Here is a 17,023-nt window from a genome sequence, read left to right on the forward strand (position 1 = left end):
CGCTAAACATCAACCCATACATTAATTCAATATCAACGTATATCAGTAATGAATTTAAAAGTCACATATTATTAATAAAATGGGTATTTGGATGAACGTTTGCTATATACATCAATCAAAAAGACGAAAAAAACGATTAATAGCACTGTATAAACTTATATATTTTTGACATTTTTACCTATTAAGTCTGTTTCTTTAGTTGACACATTGTTGTCAATATAATGTAATTTTATGCGACTGTCATACAAGTGAGAGATTTAGCTAGCTATAAAATCATGTTTAATCCAACATTTTCTACATAAAAAAAAATGCATGTACCAAGTCCGGAATATGACAGTTGTTTTCTTTTCGTTTGATGTGTATGAGCATTTGATTTTGACGTTTCATAAGGGACTTTCCGATTTGAATTTTCCTTGGAGTTCAGTATTTTTTTTTATTTTAATTCTTTCTATTATAAGTTTTGATCAGTACATTATTCTAAGTTTCTTTCATCATAAAATAGTATAAAACCATCTGACTGCTCATCCCTTTACACCAGTCTAGTGTCACATTTTTATCTTCAAGACAGTTTCATGAAAAAGGTCAACGTAGATTCGCATATTTTGTTTAAGTAATACCAGTTTTGTTCAGTACATAATCTAATTCTCTTTCCTCGTGCTATGGTAGACACATTTGACGGCTTCCGTTTCCTATCTTGATTTCCTTTACAAGAAAGCTGTTGAATCTAGGGTAAAGTTAAAGTCATTCAGATGACCACTGATATGTTTCAATTGGTTGAAACGCCTATTAATCACTTTCATGTTATCCTTCTTTTCATGGACAGCAGTCCATCTTGTCAGGTATAGAACCCGTCTACATACATAATGGGAAACAACCTGTGTTAAAAGTGTGTAATAACAGATACAAATCGATAATTAGCAAATAGACTATTACCATGAATACTAAAAGTACAGAATAGAAATATATCATTTAAATTATGCAAATATAGAAGCACTAGCAACTTGGCGGACGAATATGAACTAAAAGTTACATACTTTGTCCATTTTAAATTTGCACGTGAAGTGAAATACCAAAAGAGGGAGTTTTTAAGCGAATTGAGTTTGTTAAATTGTGCCCGTGCCGAACTCTTCGGTGGTATCGACCAACTAGAAAGATATCGAGAGACCACCTGTAATGAACAGAACACGCACCTGTTGTTGTTATTATAAATGCCAGGAAACGGTAATTGTATTTCGAGTCTGATAATTGATATTAGTTTTTGTTCTATTATTAACCACTTTCAATCGGTCATTTTAAACTCAATTCCATTGAATATGATATGTTTTTGTATCATATTAATTCATTTTATATTTATAATCATTAAATTCCGACAACTTTATTTCTGAAAATAATTCAATGTTTTATTCACGGTCGCGAAACACGTGACTTCATCGTGATCAGTTTCACGGAAAAATGGCGCCCGTCAAATTATTATAGTTTGCCTCGAGGCAAACTTTAAACGTAAGTATTTACATATCATCGTGTTCATACATAGGACCCCCTCATCATATGCATCTTTTCCTTCCGAATATTGTAATGCCCATAAAGTTATACTCAACTGTTGGTTTCATAGAGAACATTCACAAAATATTTCAGACCTGCTGAAGAATGTTTGGGATTTTGTGTACACAATATGACCGTAAAGTCACTGTTAATCCAGCAACTTACCCATATTTATCTATTCGTTCATAAAAAAAATAGCGTCAGTGTATATTTTGGACATTATTGCGAGCTAAACGCAATAATATTTTTTTCGTCAATAAATGATCAGTGTTCACGGTAAGAGTTTATACAGGTAAAAACGATGATTAACGTATATTTTAAATCTATAATATGAAATTAAACAGACCTAGAATAATCCAATAACACGAGTTCTTTTTCTATTGATACACTGTGTCTAAACTACCCCGGCGAAAAATGTTTGGACTCAATAGTATCTAATGTCCGGTACGGTGACGGACAATCAACAGACAGAGAAATGTAGAAATTCTATTTATTTATATGTTGTTTTAATGATATTGAAGAATATACATACATATATAACTATTTTCAATAGTGTGATGTAATATTTTCTACCACCGTTCTAGATTTATGGAGAAATAAGTAAAAAGGCACATCAAAATGATGAATTGATTGAACCCTGCCTCGAATTTGTTTAATTTCTCTTTAAATTGAGCACATTGTACGGAAAGAAAGGTACGGAAAGAAAGATATTAACAAGGAGATTTCAAGACTTTTCACTATGATCACCTCAATATTTGCATGTCTGTGCATGATTGAGTTAAGCTATTTCAGTTTATATTTTATAGTGTGTCTTTTTATGTTGTGATGTTACACTATTGTTTCAGAAAAAGGGTGAAGGTTTGGTACCATTAAAACGTTTAAACCCGCTGCATTTGTTTGCACCTGTCCTAAGTCAGGAATCTGATGTTCAGTAGTTGTCGTTTGTTGATGTGGTTCATAAGTGTTTCTCGTTTCTCGTTTTTTATATAGATTAGACCGTTGGTTTTCCCGTTTGAATGGTTTTACACTAGTAATTTTTTGGGGCCCTTTATAGCCTACTGTTCGGTGTGAGCCAAGGCTCCGTGTTGAAGACCGTACTGTGACCTATAATGGTTTACTTTTATAAATTTTGACTTGGATGGAGAGTTGTCTCATTGGCACTCATACCACATCTTCTTATATCTATGGAATGAAAGAAGTGGGTCATGTCAAAATTGAAGCACCCGGTTTTGTCAATGTGTACGACCCGGTTTTGTCCTTAAATTTCACAAAGCAGACCCGGTTTTGTCATAGAAAATAATGCATACTCGCATGACGAAAAATAAAATATGGCGTTCAACAGCAGTTTGAGGGATCGTTGAAAAACATTTTCTTTCAGAGGATAACTTATAACCTTTTTGAATCCGTAAACACTCAATTTCCTGCTATATTAGAACAAAGCAAATTTCAATTTTGTTTTGTATAAAAAAAAAAGGAAAAATTAAAAATTGTAACGCAATTAGATTTGTTTATATCAACTATGTAAATTTAAGTGTTCAAACTTAAATAGTGTACGGCCTTGAAAATTTGATTTGATATGTGATTTTCTTGGACAACAAGATGGTTATCTTAATGTTCCGCTCTACTTAAAGGGGGTGACAGTATGATCGTTTGAAAATAAATATTTTGAAACTACACGTTCATTATAAAGCAAGAGAATAAGACAAATGTATATGCATGCAGAATCGCCCAAGAAAAGGAATTTCCATGCGGCGCAAAGGATCACAATAATAGAGCGTTAAAAATCTGTTTACCCCTCCTTGTTACAATAATACTAAGTATAAATTAGTATAATAGTCTTAGGCCATCCGGAAATTGCAATGATGATTATTTGATTAGTAATTTTATAAATAAACGATGTTTTATCTCTTTCTTTTTTTTCTTCTTTTTTTAACATTTACAAATTCTTTAATGCACTAGTATCAAGTTGTTAACAACTGCCCTATATGGTATAACTATTATATATAGGTTTATCTCTTCATTGTATAATGATTAACGTACATTGACAAGTGTTCTACAATTTAAGCACGTTGGTCAAGTTTAAAATTGTCAATATGCAAGGGCGGAACGAGGCCATGATTTTTGAAAGGGGCATATTCATAAACGGATTTTACACCGCCGAGCGTAGCAAGGGGAACTTTTTTTTTACGATTTTATGCTAAATAAAAAATTATATAAAAATCGTAAAAAACATGATAAAATAATTATTTCTAGCCACCAAAAAGGGGAGGGGGTCGGCGTACTCACTCTACCCCCTTGATCCGCCACTGATATAAAGTAACTATGTCGTAAACCATCATAAAATTGAATAAAAGACGAAAAAACAGAGACATTCACCAATCGCATATTTACTATAGGGGCTCTCTAATCAAATGAGTTAAGCCTTTTTCAACTCACTGAATTTTATAGTTTGTTCATATGTTGTGCTGTTATACCAGTTTTTTTCTTGTTTTTTTGGGGGGAGGGGGGTGCTTACACGTTCAACCCCGCCATTCTGTATGTGCCAGTACCGAATCTAGGAACCTGTGAATCGATGGTTGTCTTTTGTTGCTGTATATCATACATGTATTTGTTTTTCGTTTTTTATTTTGTACATAAATCAGGTCGTTAGTGTTCACATTAGTTTCTTTTTTACAGTTTTCATTTCGGGCCCTTATTTAGCTTGCTATGCCGTATGGGCGGTTCTCATTGTTGGATGCCATACGGTGTTCTATATTTGTCGTCATTTGGTCTCTGATGAAAAGCTGTCTCATTGTAATTTTAATTTTCACGGGCTAAATTGCCACTTAGGTTGCTTTACGAAGACGAAGACGAAGATATTGAACGTTATGATGTTGCAAACCAACTTATATGTATAAAAAGAAATAATTCTTTCATGCCATGCTAAATGCTCATTTTTACATAGGTAGGCATTATATTTGTTAAAATTTTTAAACCAAGCGTTAGCAAGGTATAAAATATTGACAAATATAATGCCTACCTATGTTAAAATGAGCGTAGAGCATGGCATGATAGAATTATTTCGATTTAAATAGGGAAGTTTAGAACTTGTGTATTTCGAAGAGGACATAAAATACACGTTCGAAAGGCAACCATTTTGATTTGAGATATCCAAAACGTTCTTATACGTTTGAATGGTTTTACAGTAATTTTTGGGGCCCTTTATAGCTTGCTGTTCGGTGTGAGCCAATGCCCCGTTTTGAAGGCCGTACCTTGACCTATACTGGTTTACTTTTATAAATTGTGACTTGGATTGACTAATAGATATAGGAAGATGTGGTATGAGTGCCAATGAGACAACTCTCCATCCAAGTCACAATTTGTAAAAGTAAACCATTATAGGTCAAAGTACGGCCTTCAAAGCGGTGCTTTTTCTCTCACTGTATGTCAATGGATGATCGAATGAGTAAAATATATTGTAAACATAGCGTATAGTATAGTAAAGCATACTATCCTTACTCTTGATAAATTGATATGGTAACACAATCATTCCACATCTTCTTATTTTTACATCATTACAGTAGTAGTATAGAAAACAAATAAACATTTGTTAGATGTATTTCTTTTTGTATCCATCTGATGAGTTAAGCCTTTTTCAATTGATTTTTATAGTTCGTTCTTATGTTGTACTGATACACCAATTTCCCAGGTATGGGGAGGGTTGGGATACCGCTAACATGTGTAGCCCCGCCACATTCCGTATATATGTACCTGTCCCAAGTCAGGAGCCTGTAATTCAGTGGTTGTCGTTTGTTGCTGTGTTACATTTTTGATTTTCGTTCATTTTTTTGTACATAAATTAGACCGATAGTTTCCTCGTTTGAATTGATTTACATTTGTCATTTCGGGGCTTTTTATAGCTGACTATGCGGTATGGGCTTTGCTCATTGTTGAAGGCCGTACGGTGACCTATAGTTGTTAATTTCTGTGTCATTTGGTCTCTTGTGAAGAGTTTTCTCATTGGCAATCACACCACATCTTCTTTTTATATCCTAAGGAATTAATATAAAGTATTTATTTCCATTTAAACTTAGTTCGAAGATAAGTTCAATAAGGTATACGTATAGCATTCAAAAATGTCTACTCCCTATTTCGAAAAGTTCCCGTTTGAAATATATTTTAACACGACATGTTTGAATTGCAATTACATCTTTATAACATCATTTTGACTCACATATTTAATTTTTTCCGATGGGCAATGTTCAGATCCGTGTTAACGTAGCTTTTCATAAATTTGTGGTTTCAAAACAAAACAAAACCGGGTCCTATACTGAGACAAAACAGGGTCCTTATGTAATAAACAACATTGACGAAACAGGGTCCTTCCATTTTGACATGACCCATTTCTTTCGTTCCATGCACAGAAATGCAAATATCGAGGTGCTCATAGTGACTAGCCATGCAATCTCTGTGTTAATGTCTTTCTTTCCGTACTTTTCTTTCCGTACAATGTGCACAATTCAAAAAGAAATTAAACAAATTCGTAGCAAGGTTCACTCAATTCACCATTTTCATGTGCCTTTTTACTTATTTCTCCATTAATCTAGAACGGTTGTAGAAAATATTACATCACACAATCGAAAATAGTTATATGTGTATGTTTATTCTTCAATGTTATTAAAAAACAAATAATTAAACAGAAATTCTACCTTTTCTCTGTCTGTTGATTGTCCGTCACCGTACCGGACATTAGATACTATCGAGTCCAAACATTTTTTGCCGGGGTAGTTTAGACACAGTGTGATATCTATATTTATGTTTTTATCGCTTGTATGACTATCGGAGGTCTTCGGGGGTAAGCTCGATAATTAATTAGATGGCGTCAAGACTAAAATACGCACGAAACGAAGCTACATATTATCGGGCCCATGCCCTGAAAACTTTATATGATGTGGATAACTGTTTTACATAGTTATAAATCAAATATGAGTCAAATCGGTGAACATGAATTTCACAGCTAGTGCCCCTTTAAGTTTAACTTTATAGAAACCAGGAACATGTATATCCTGAATTGTACATGTATCACCTATCTACATGCCAATTTTCAAAATACCTTTAAAGTCATAATATATATATATATTTGACCTTCGGAACACAGGTACTACCAAAAATAACCCTAGCCTGGGATCCTGGCCAACTGCTTGACAGTAGAGCCAGGCGGAATACAACAACATGGTTCCGTCAATTGGATGTTAGAATGATGCATCTTGGGATAGCGTCATTTCTTGACACATGGCGGGAAATATTTATATTGCCACAAATTTATTGAACACTATTTTTATTTTCATATGAAATGCAAATTTCGAAAACTTTAACAAATATAATCCAAGCGTTGTTGATTAAAATCGTGAATCAACAGTTAATTAACAATCCGATCGATATATTCCTTGATTATAAAATACGCATATGCGCAGTAATTCAGTCCTGTTCAGCGCTGATAGTTGGTCACGTGGATTGTATTACGCCTGGCCCTATGGACGAAGTATTAGATTGGGTCAGGATGCCAGGCTAAAATAACCCCTGATTTCCTGGAGATCTTGCATTAGTATACTATGGAGCACATTAATCCTGAATTTTAAATTCAAACTCATAGACAAGTTAATTTTAACTCAGAATGGTCTAAATATATTTCTTGTTCACCAAAAGTTTCATTTCTGCAAATTCGTTGGTTAGTTTAGGTAAACTAATGACATCAAAAGCACTATTTTGTGTCAGGGTAGGGTTACTTTTACATACGTTCTAAATTTGAGGGAGTTAATTGATAGTCTGACACCAAATTTCCGTTTAAAGTAATATATTCTCCTTAACCTATATAAGAAAGGGAATACAAAACAAAAGACAAAACAAGCACTCTACAGTCCATCAAAATTACAACCAAAGACATTTAATGTGATTTTATCATATTGATTCAGAATTAAATCGTGGAACTGATCACTTAAACTCTTACCGTGAAGACTGATCATTTATTGACAAAAAAAATATTATTGCGTTAAGCTCGCAATAACGTCCAAAATATACACTGACGCTAGTTATTATGAATGAATAAGTAAATATGGGTAAGTTTCTGTACACGATTGGTGACAATAAAACACAAAAATGGATTTGCAGTGACTTTACGGTCATATTGTGAACACAATCCCAAACATTCTTCAGCAGGTCTGAAATATTTTGTGAATGTTCTCTATGAAACCAACAGTTAAATATAACTTTATGGGCATTAAAATATTCGGAAGGAAAAGATGCATATGATGAAGGGGGTCCTATGTATGAACACGTTGATATGTAAATACTTATGTTTAAAGTTTGCCTCGAGGCAAACTATAATAATTTGACGGGCGCCATTTTTCCGTGAAACTGATCACGATGAAGTCACGTGTTTCGCGACCGCGAATTAGTACAATCGATATTTATAAGTTTAAAAGATCTTTAAACAATACTGCTTTAAATGAAACTCATTCTATACAGAATTATAAGTGACTATTAAAATGCATAGATAAACTACATTAAACAATATAAATTTTTCATTAAAATTTTCAACAACATAATATAAATAGTTTAATCTTCTTCAGGTATAAAACAATCATCTTTTAAACAACACACTGAGACCAAAATGTGGTTCTATGTTATAATAAGGGGACGAAGTCCCCTATAACAGTAGAAAAATCAATAAAAACAAAATAAAAAAATAATTTCCAATGTACTAATGAACTCAAAATCGTTAACTTTTTTTTTCTAACTTTTTTATTTTCCCGCATTTGCAGAGACATCTCTTTCTTTCTTCCGGTCTCATTGGTCGTGAGACTTTTTCAGTCAATAACAATAACAATTTCATTTTAATTATTCTCTGATACGAAAAAAAACGTTACCTGATGATAGCGTCTCTTTGTTTACATTGAAAACGACGTAATGACTAAGATGACGTCACATCTTAAGCTGGTCCTCGACTGACTACTACACTTTGTTCATAGACAGCCGGTCAGAGCCGTTCTATTGTAGAATCTGATTAGTCAAGAGACTTGTTTTCAATCTCCTATATTAGAGGTGAAGAATACATACAGATACACATTCGTCCAATCAAATTACGCGTACTTAACATGGAGAAAAACATAACTTTCACATTCGTGCATTTCCCGAATTTTTTAAATGTCACAATGCTTATGTTATTACGTCACAATGAGAGATGAATGTTCAATGGCGCCATTTACACCGATGCGTTGCCATGTGACAACGAAACGTCAAATCTCGTTAAAATCCCGAGGGCAAAATTCTGCCTCCTACATTGGGCCGTACCGGCTGTCTATGAACAAAGTGTAGTAGCAGAGACATATATACACAGAGATTGGCAACTGTAACAGTGGTCAGCGAAATCCAATTAAAAACACGCATCACACGAGACTTTAACGAGATCGCCATTTTGCATCTGATCATGACAAGTTCACCACCGCTTCGATTTTTATTTTACATCAAGCTTTTCAAAACAGCATAATGTAAGTATATATTTCAATTTCGTAAATTATTTACCTTGTTTTATTCAGTTTGTAGTAATTGTTAGTTAAAATATTGTGACGATTAACGTTTTATTGTGGTCAATAATAAGGGGAAAGCTTGGCCGACATGGACGTTATGAAAATTTTTTACACGGACGTATTTTTTATTAAAACCTTTTCATTCGAAAAGGAATAAAACCATTTATGAGATGAATCACTTTTCCCAAGACATACTGGTTTTGTGTAAATATGTTGAATTTTTCATTAAATCACCCACTTTGATGCAATTTACAATTAAAATTCAGTATTCTCGCTGTCGGCCACGTTCAATTTTTAAAATATAAAGACAGGCCCCAGTCCATGTCTACAGTCAATAAACTTTTCCATCTTTAGAGAATAATTATTCCCAGCACATGAATTACTTTCTTATGACATACTGGATTTGTGTATAACAGTTGTTTTTTCCATATTTTCACCAGCTTTGATGCAATTTACAATTAGAAATGACCATTCAAGCTGTCGGCCATTTTCATTCTCTTCAATATAAAGACAGGCCCCTGTCCATGTCTACAGTCAATAAACTTTTCCATCTTTAGAGAATAATTATTCCCAGCACATGAATTACTTTCTTATGACATACTGGATTTGTGTATAACAGTTGTTTTTTCCATATTTTCACCAGCTTTGATGCAATTAACAATTAAAAATGACCATTCAAGCTGTCGGCCATTTTCATTCTCTTCAATATAAAGACAGGCCCCTGTCCATGTCTACAGTCAATACACTTTTCCATCTTTAGAAAATAATTATTCCCAGCACATGAATTACTTTCTTATGACATACTGGATTTGTGTATAACAGTTGTTTTTTCCATATTTTCACCAGCTTTGATGCAATTTACAATTAAAAATGACCATTCAAGCTGTCGGCCATTTTCATTCTCTTCAATATAAAGACAGGCCCCTGTCCATGTCTACAGTCAATAAACTTTTCCATCTTTAGAGAATAATTATTCCCAGCACATGAATTACTTTCTTATGACATACTGGATTTGTGTATAACAGTTGTTTTTTTCCATATTTTCACCAGCTTTGATGCAATTTACAATTAAAAATGACCATTCAAGCTGTCGGCCATTTTCATTCTCTTCAATATAAAGACAGGCCCCTGTCCATGTCTACAGTCAATAAACTTTTCCATCTTTAGAGAATAATTATTCCCAGCACATGAATTACTTTCTTATGACATACTGGATTTGTGTATAACAGTTGTTTTTTTCCATATTTTCACCAGCTTTGATGCAATTTCAGTTAAAAATGACCATTCAAGCTGTTGGCCATTTTCATTCTCTTCAATATAAAGACAGGCCCCTGTCCATGTCTACAGTCAATAAACTTTTCCATCTTTAGAGAATAATTATTCCCAGCACATGAATTACTTTCTTATGACATACTGGATTTGTGTATAACAGTTGTTTATTTCATATTTTCACCAGCTTTGATGCAATTAACAATTAAAAATGACCATTCAAGCTGTCGGCCATTTTCATTCTCTTCAATATAAAGACAGGCCCCTGTCCATGTCTACAGTCAATACACTTTTCCATCTTTAGAAAATAATTATTCCCAGCACATGAATTACTTTCTTATGACATACTGGATTTGTGTATAACAGTTGTTTTTTCCATATTTTCACCAGCTTTGATGCAATTTACAATTAAAAATGACCATTCAAGCTGTCGGCCATTTTCATTCTCTTCAATATAAAGACAGGCCCCTGTCCATGTCTACAGTCAATAAACTTTTCCATCTTTAGAGAATAATTATTCCCAGCACATGAATTACTTTCTTATGACATACTGGATTTGTGTATAACAGTTGTTTTTTCCATATTTTCACCAGCTTTGATGCAATTTACAATTAAAAATGACCATTCAAGCTGTCGGCCATTTTCATTCTCTTCAATATAAAGACAGGCCCCTGTCCATGTCTACAGTCAATAAACTTTTCCATCTTTAGAGAATAATTATTCCCAGCACATGAATTACTTTCTTATGACATACTGAATTTGTGTATAACAGTTGTTTTTTCCATATTTTCACCAGCTTTGATGCAATTTACAATTAAAAATGACCATTCAAGCTGTTGGCCATTTTCATTCTCTTCAATATAAAGACAGGCCCCTGTCCATGGCTACAGTTTATAAAATTGTCCATCTTTAAAGAACAAATGTACATGTACCCATCACCATTGATCACAGGAATTACTTTCCCAAGACATACCGGTTTTGTGTATATAAATTGTTTTTTTCATTATTTCCACCACTTTGATGACATTTACAAGTTTATATACATGTATATTTACATTCAGTATCTGACAGCATTTTTTTTTAACAGGATCCTGCATGTTATAAAAGAACAAAGATGTTGATCAAATTTACCTAACAGTGCAGCATACAAGAGATGTAATATCATACATGTGCTGAATGTAGGACTCCCTAGCCTTTCTGTTTTAAAAAAAGATTCCCTGGCAGACAGGAACAACTATTATTTGACTATTTCAAATGTTACTGCACAGTCATGTAGTGGACCGATTACATGTACTACTATCAATGTGATACTAAAAAATGGTTTTGTAAGAGAGAAAATGACATGTGCTTATCCTGACTGTGAAAACACCACATTATTGTAGTTCAAATATCATAGTTCATATGCCAAACTTGATGTACATGTGTATGCGATTTTTGTGCAAGTGATGATGACATAATTGAACTAAGAATAAATACAAGACTCCGCATTCAATCTATTGAATTTGAAACAGAAGTGGCAGTTGTGCAGAGACTATACGGATAAAAATGCAAATAAATATCTTGTGTTCAACTTCATTTGTCTTCTTTACGTTTACAAAGTATACATGTACATAATTTTTACATACATGTATAACAATATGATGATGTAGTATGATTGCCAATGAGACAATGATTTACATGTATGACTATCATTGGAAGGCCACTCTATAATATCTTTGTATATCATGAGAATGGAAATGCTACCTTTGTAGCATAAAGGTAGCATAATGTAAAAAATAGGAAAATGTTCATTTATTCAACAACACTCCTGTGAATATATAACTTGACAGTACTAAAGGCAAAATATTTCGTTTCACAAATTCCTTCCTCTCCTCGGAAAATAACATATTTAATTGTTTACATGAAATGACAAAATGTGTAGAATAAGAAGCAAGAAATGTTCACTCTACTTGTACACTACTAGTCGCTCATATTAGTCATCATCTATGTTTGTTTCAGTCCTTTAGCAATGGTGCTTGTTTATATTTATCTGTTGTGTTGTGTTGTTTCAGTTTTACATGTCCTCATTCTGTGATCACTGTTTCACCTCGCCTATTTTGAAAAATGTTAATGCAAATATTTTCTGCAATAAATTGAAAAGGCACAGCTGCTATGACTATTCAGAAATGTGAGGTATATGTCAATGAGACAACAACCCAACGACAAAAAAATTCTTTGCACATCTATGAATGTTTAAGAATTCTTGTGGAGGTCAAAAGCACATAACGTGTGACCTGGTACATGTATGTACCTATTGATGCATTCCGTCCTAAACATAAATTGTGTGAAGAGACCAAGCAGTTTATATGCTTATAAAAAACCGATATTAAAATGAATTCCTGTATAACAAATTCCGGGAATGAGACACTATTTTATTCAAACCAGATGAGATATTAGTGGTAAAGGTTTAAACAGAAGCAGGAGATGTCAAGGGGCAATACAAAAAGTACAAGGTCATGTAACACAGATAAAAAAATGACAAATGAAAAGAAAATAACAGCCCACATAGCACTGCACCGAAACATAAACCCACAAAAGATCAGATAAAACTTGTTTTCAATTTTAAATCTTTCTAATTTCAAACTCGAGTTTCACTACCCGATAGGAAAGAGTAAAGATAAGGATGTTGCAGTACTTCTGTGGTCTATGAAACACAACATTAAAATTCTACAGTTCAGCAGAGCATTTTACTGTACTTATGATACACGTTGTTTTTAATCAGGGTCAGTGATATTAAGTCTATAAAAAACTACAAATAATGACAGATTCATATTCAATATTTCATGACAGCAAAAATAGTGATTTCTACAACACTGTACATAATGTACGTTCATTTAGGAAATTCATGCAAAGGTTCCACAAATAATGTAATTGTTGGTCAATCAAAAATTAATCATTTAAATCCGTTTTCCACGAGACAAAATTCTACTGGCTACATATGTTTAAAATAAAATTTCTGATTTCTTTTTTTGACATGTTAAATGACTATTTTTGTTCCTGATTGAATACTATAGTAGAATGTAGGACAGTAAGTCACAGAACAAAAAGTCACGGACGAAAAGTCACAATTCAGTTTTGAGATTATTTTTCTCTGAACAAGAAAACACTAATTTTAAAAATATTTTTTTGATTTTTTATTGAACTATAATATATGAAGCAACTTTGTAATTAAAATTTATTCAATAAATATCAATGATGATCAAATAATTGTTATGATAACAAAATGTCAAAGTGGTTTGGCACTTAAATGGCTTCATGGTGCCAAGAAATATATTATTTGCATGATTAAAATTTAATAATTTTTCATTTATCAAGGTTTATGAACAATTTCCTGAACTTAAAAATGAATAAATGTGAAAAAAGATATTATTTGAAGATCTTTCTCATATATATTCAAACAATTGTCAATAAATTATTTGTGACTTTTTGTCCTATCCAATTTGTGACTTTATGTCCTGTGACTTTTTGTACTGTGACTTTCTGTCCGTTTACCCTATTCATAGTATAGCCCAGTGTTTCTGTTAAAATAAAGTTCTGGTCATGGTTAAAATAATGTCAGAATTTGTTTAGTTGTAAAAACAATTACCAAGTAATAATCCACTTAGAACTTCACATCCGGCAAAATTCAGGTGATCGGAGGGCAATAAATTGCGTAATCGCACACCTGTGAATCCACAGTCACAACTCTAAGGAAATAATGACCGGAAAATCGGACACACATAATTTCACTGTGTAATTTAGAAGCAAACTTTAGCAAAGAAATGTTTCTTGTAATATGATGATCATTACCAGATTTTACTTTTTAAATTAAAAGAAATGCCGAAAAAAAGAAAAAAATATTTTCTCAATCAAATACATTAAAAAAAATACAACTATTTCAAGTAGTTTTTTAGAAAAAGAATTCATTTGATCTGAAATAAGTTTTCCTATTACTTTTCTTGATTAGCTATCGAGGTTATTCATCCCTGACTTGTCTACATGTTGTAGAATAATTATCGACGAGAATCTCATTCCGGGCCGCGTTTTTTAACGGGATTTCACGGAGTTGCCAATCTCTGTGTATATATGTCTCTGGTAGTAGTCAGTCGAGGGCCAGCTTAGTCACATCTAAAATCCCTAACAACAGAACCAACATCGGTAACGTAACGGTATTTCCGTTTCTTTTTGAACATTAAAATATGTTAAAAAAAAGTAATTGATTCGGACTTCGTCCCCTTTCACAGATAACGCCTGCCTCATATTAAGAGGACAAAGTCCCCTATTACGGTAGAAAAATCAATAAAATTAAAAAAAAAAAAAAACAGGAAAAATTCCCGAAATTTTCATTCTACTGATGAACTCAAAATCGTTAACTTTTTTATTTTCAGACTTTTTTGTTTTCCCGCATTTGCGCAGAAATCGACTTCCATTTTCCGGTATCGTTTGCATGAGTCTTTGAGTAAAATATATATTTATCAGTCTAGTAAAATATAGGAAGGAACGCGATACCAATTTCATTTTTAATAATTCCTTGAATGTCTTTATATGAAAAACCGTTACCTGATGATATCGTTTCTTTGTTTACATTGAATATGACGTCATAACATAAATAACGTCACAACTAAAATCCCTAACAACAGAACCGAAATCGGTTACGGTATTTTCGTTTCTTTTTTAACAGATTTTGAAGTTAAAATATGTTTGAATTAAATAAAATAATTCATACAGACTTCGTCCCCTTTCACAGGTAATGCCTGCCTCATATTAAAAAATATTATATGATGATTACAGGAATGAAAATGAGCTTTAGTTGTTATTATTTTCAAACTGTCCAACAGTTTAAGTAAAAGCCCTTTCTGGCTGATTTTTTACACCGCTGTTTAACGTAAGGGAAGGGTTTAGCGTTCACAAACATTATAAACCTCACTACATTCTGCAAGTACTCTTAGTTTTGATTGATAAGTAAAACCAACATGGTTAAAAAATACAAACAATAACACCATTACAAACACAATTCCATTTTAATATTTTTGTCATGGTTAGAAAATTTATAAAATAACACCATTACAAATTCAATCCCAATTCTATATTCTTGTACGTGTCTACAATAAAACGGATCTATTCTATTTTTAGAAATTTACCTGTGATAATATAATCGTCACAAAAATCCGTCACTTGTTGTGGCGTTGATACATTCGTGTGACGCGCAGTTTATACTTCGTTTGTGGTGTACTAGTGTACTGTCGCAAATTCATGGGAGGTGTCCGTTGTTATTCTGTGGTTTACATGTTGTAATGTACTATTATATTATTCATTTATGTACTTCTCTGTCCTGAGTGTTCTTGCGTTTATTTGTACTGTATTCCTGTCACGTAGTGTTGTCATTTTACCGGTATTTTTTTAACGTTGCCATATAAGCGGGAAGTTTGGCTAGCCATAAAACCAGGTTCCACCCACCATTTATTCTTAAAATGTCCTGTACCAAGTCAGGAATATGGCAGTTGTTATCAAATAGTCCGTTTGTATGTATGTTGGCGTTTGTTTTTGTTGCAGTTCAGTGTTTCGGTTGTTCCGTTGTTTTCCTCTGATTTAGTTTGTAACCCGGATTTGTTTTCACTTAATCGATTTATGACTATTGAACAGCGGTATACTACTGTTGCCTTTACATAGATCGGGTTTTTTTTATGTCTTTTGTCTTTTTTGTTATTTGATTTTACAGTTATTTCAATGTTGTGTTTGACATCACTGTCCGAGGTTAGGAGGAGTGATGAGCGCTCATACATCCCTATTGTTAATTTTCCATTTTTAAACGATGATGGTCCTTTGCTCCTTTCTTACGATGTGTTATGTCCCACCTAGTTTGCTACGCCCATGGCTTTAGTGACGTTAAGTTATATTTAAATGAACGTAAGGCATGTATAATTGATAATGATTTTAATTCAGGAAAAATAGATTTGTAAGTTTGACTGTACCTTTAGATGTCATATTACAAACGGAATATCACGTCCTAATTTTTTAAGGTGATATGGTTTATAGAGCTCATAAATCAAGATAAGATCAATATATATTAGTTGGTCCTACTACATCCAGTCAGTATAAGTATTTTTGCATTGCACAAGGTCGGGTTTTTCCAGACTGCTCATGACGCCTTCACACTAAATCCGTTGGATGTGTACTATAAATCTGGGAGAGCATGATTTATTTGGGCTGAACCATTGAGATTCGTAATAACATGAAACAGATTTTGACATTATATCAATTTTTGTGACAATGAAAGACTTTTGATTATGTGCTGTTTCGTGTTATTACGAATCTCAATGGTTCAGCCTATTATATGTATTTTCATCATATATAATTTATATGCTGTTGAAGATATAATTACTATTGACTTTTAAAGTTTGTACAAATAGCTTATTAGTTTTATCAGTAAGCGTGTATCTAAAATTAAACATTGATACAAAGTTCAATCAAAAATAGTAATTATGAAGTATAGACTAGCTCTAAGCAAATATAATGTAATAACATAAATAGCCTCTATTGATTATCATGAAAATGTTTTACAATTAATGTCTTTGACAAGTTATTTCCATGTGGTCGATTTAGGCCTATAACGTCTGACAGGAAATCGT

General features: G+C 32.8%; 1 long non-coding RNA gene across 1 annotated transcript; it reads left to right on the forward strand.

Annotated features, from left to right (window-relative positions):
- Positions 1 to 8,903: 8,903 nt before the first annotated feature.
- Positions 8,904 to 11,946, forward strand: LOC127719656 (uncharacterized). The gene is made up of 2 exons (XR_007990445.1): positions 8,904 to 9,068; positions 11,464 to 11,946. It is a non-coding gene; the product is annotated as an uncharacterized LOC127719656 (long non-coding RNA).
- The last annotated feature ends 5,077 nt before the right edge of the window (positions 11,947 to 17,023 follow it).

Source organism: Mytilus californianus, unplaced genomic scaffold (assembly GCF_021869535.1).
Source record: "Mytilus californianus isolate M0D057914Y unplaced genomic scaffold, xbMytCali1.0.p SCAF_11, whole genome shotgun sequence".
Classification (NCBI taxonomy): domain Eukaryota; kingdom Metazoa; phylum Mollusca; class Bivalvia; order Mytilida; family Mytilidae; genus Mytilus; species Mytilus californianus.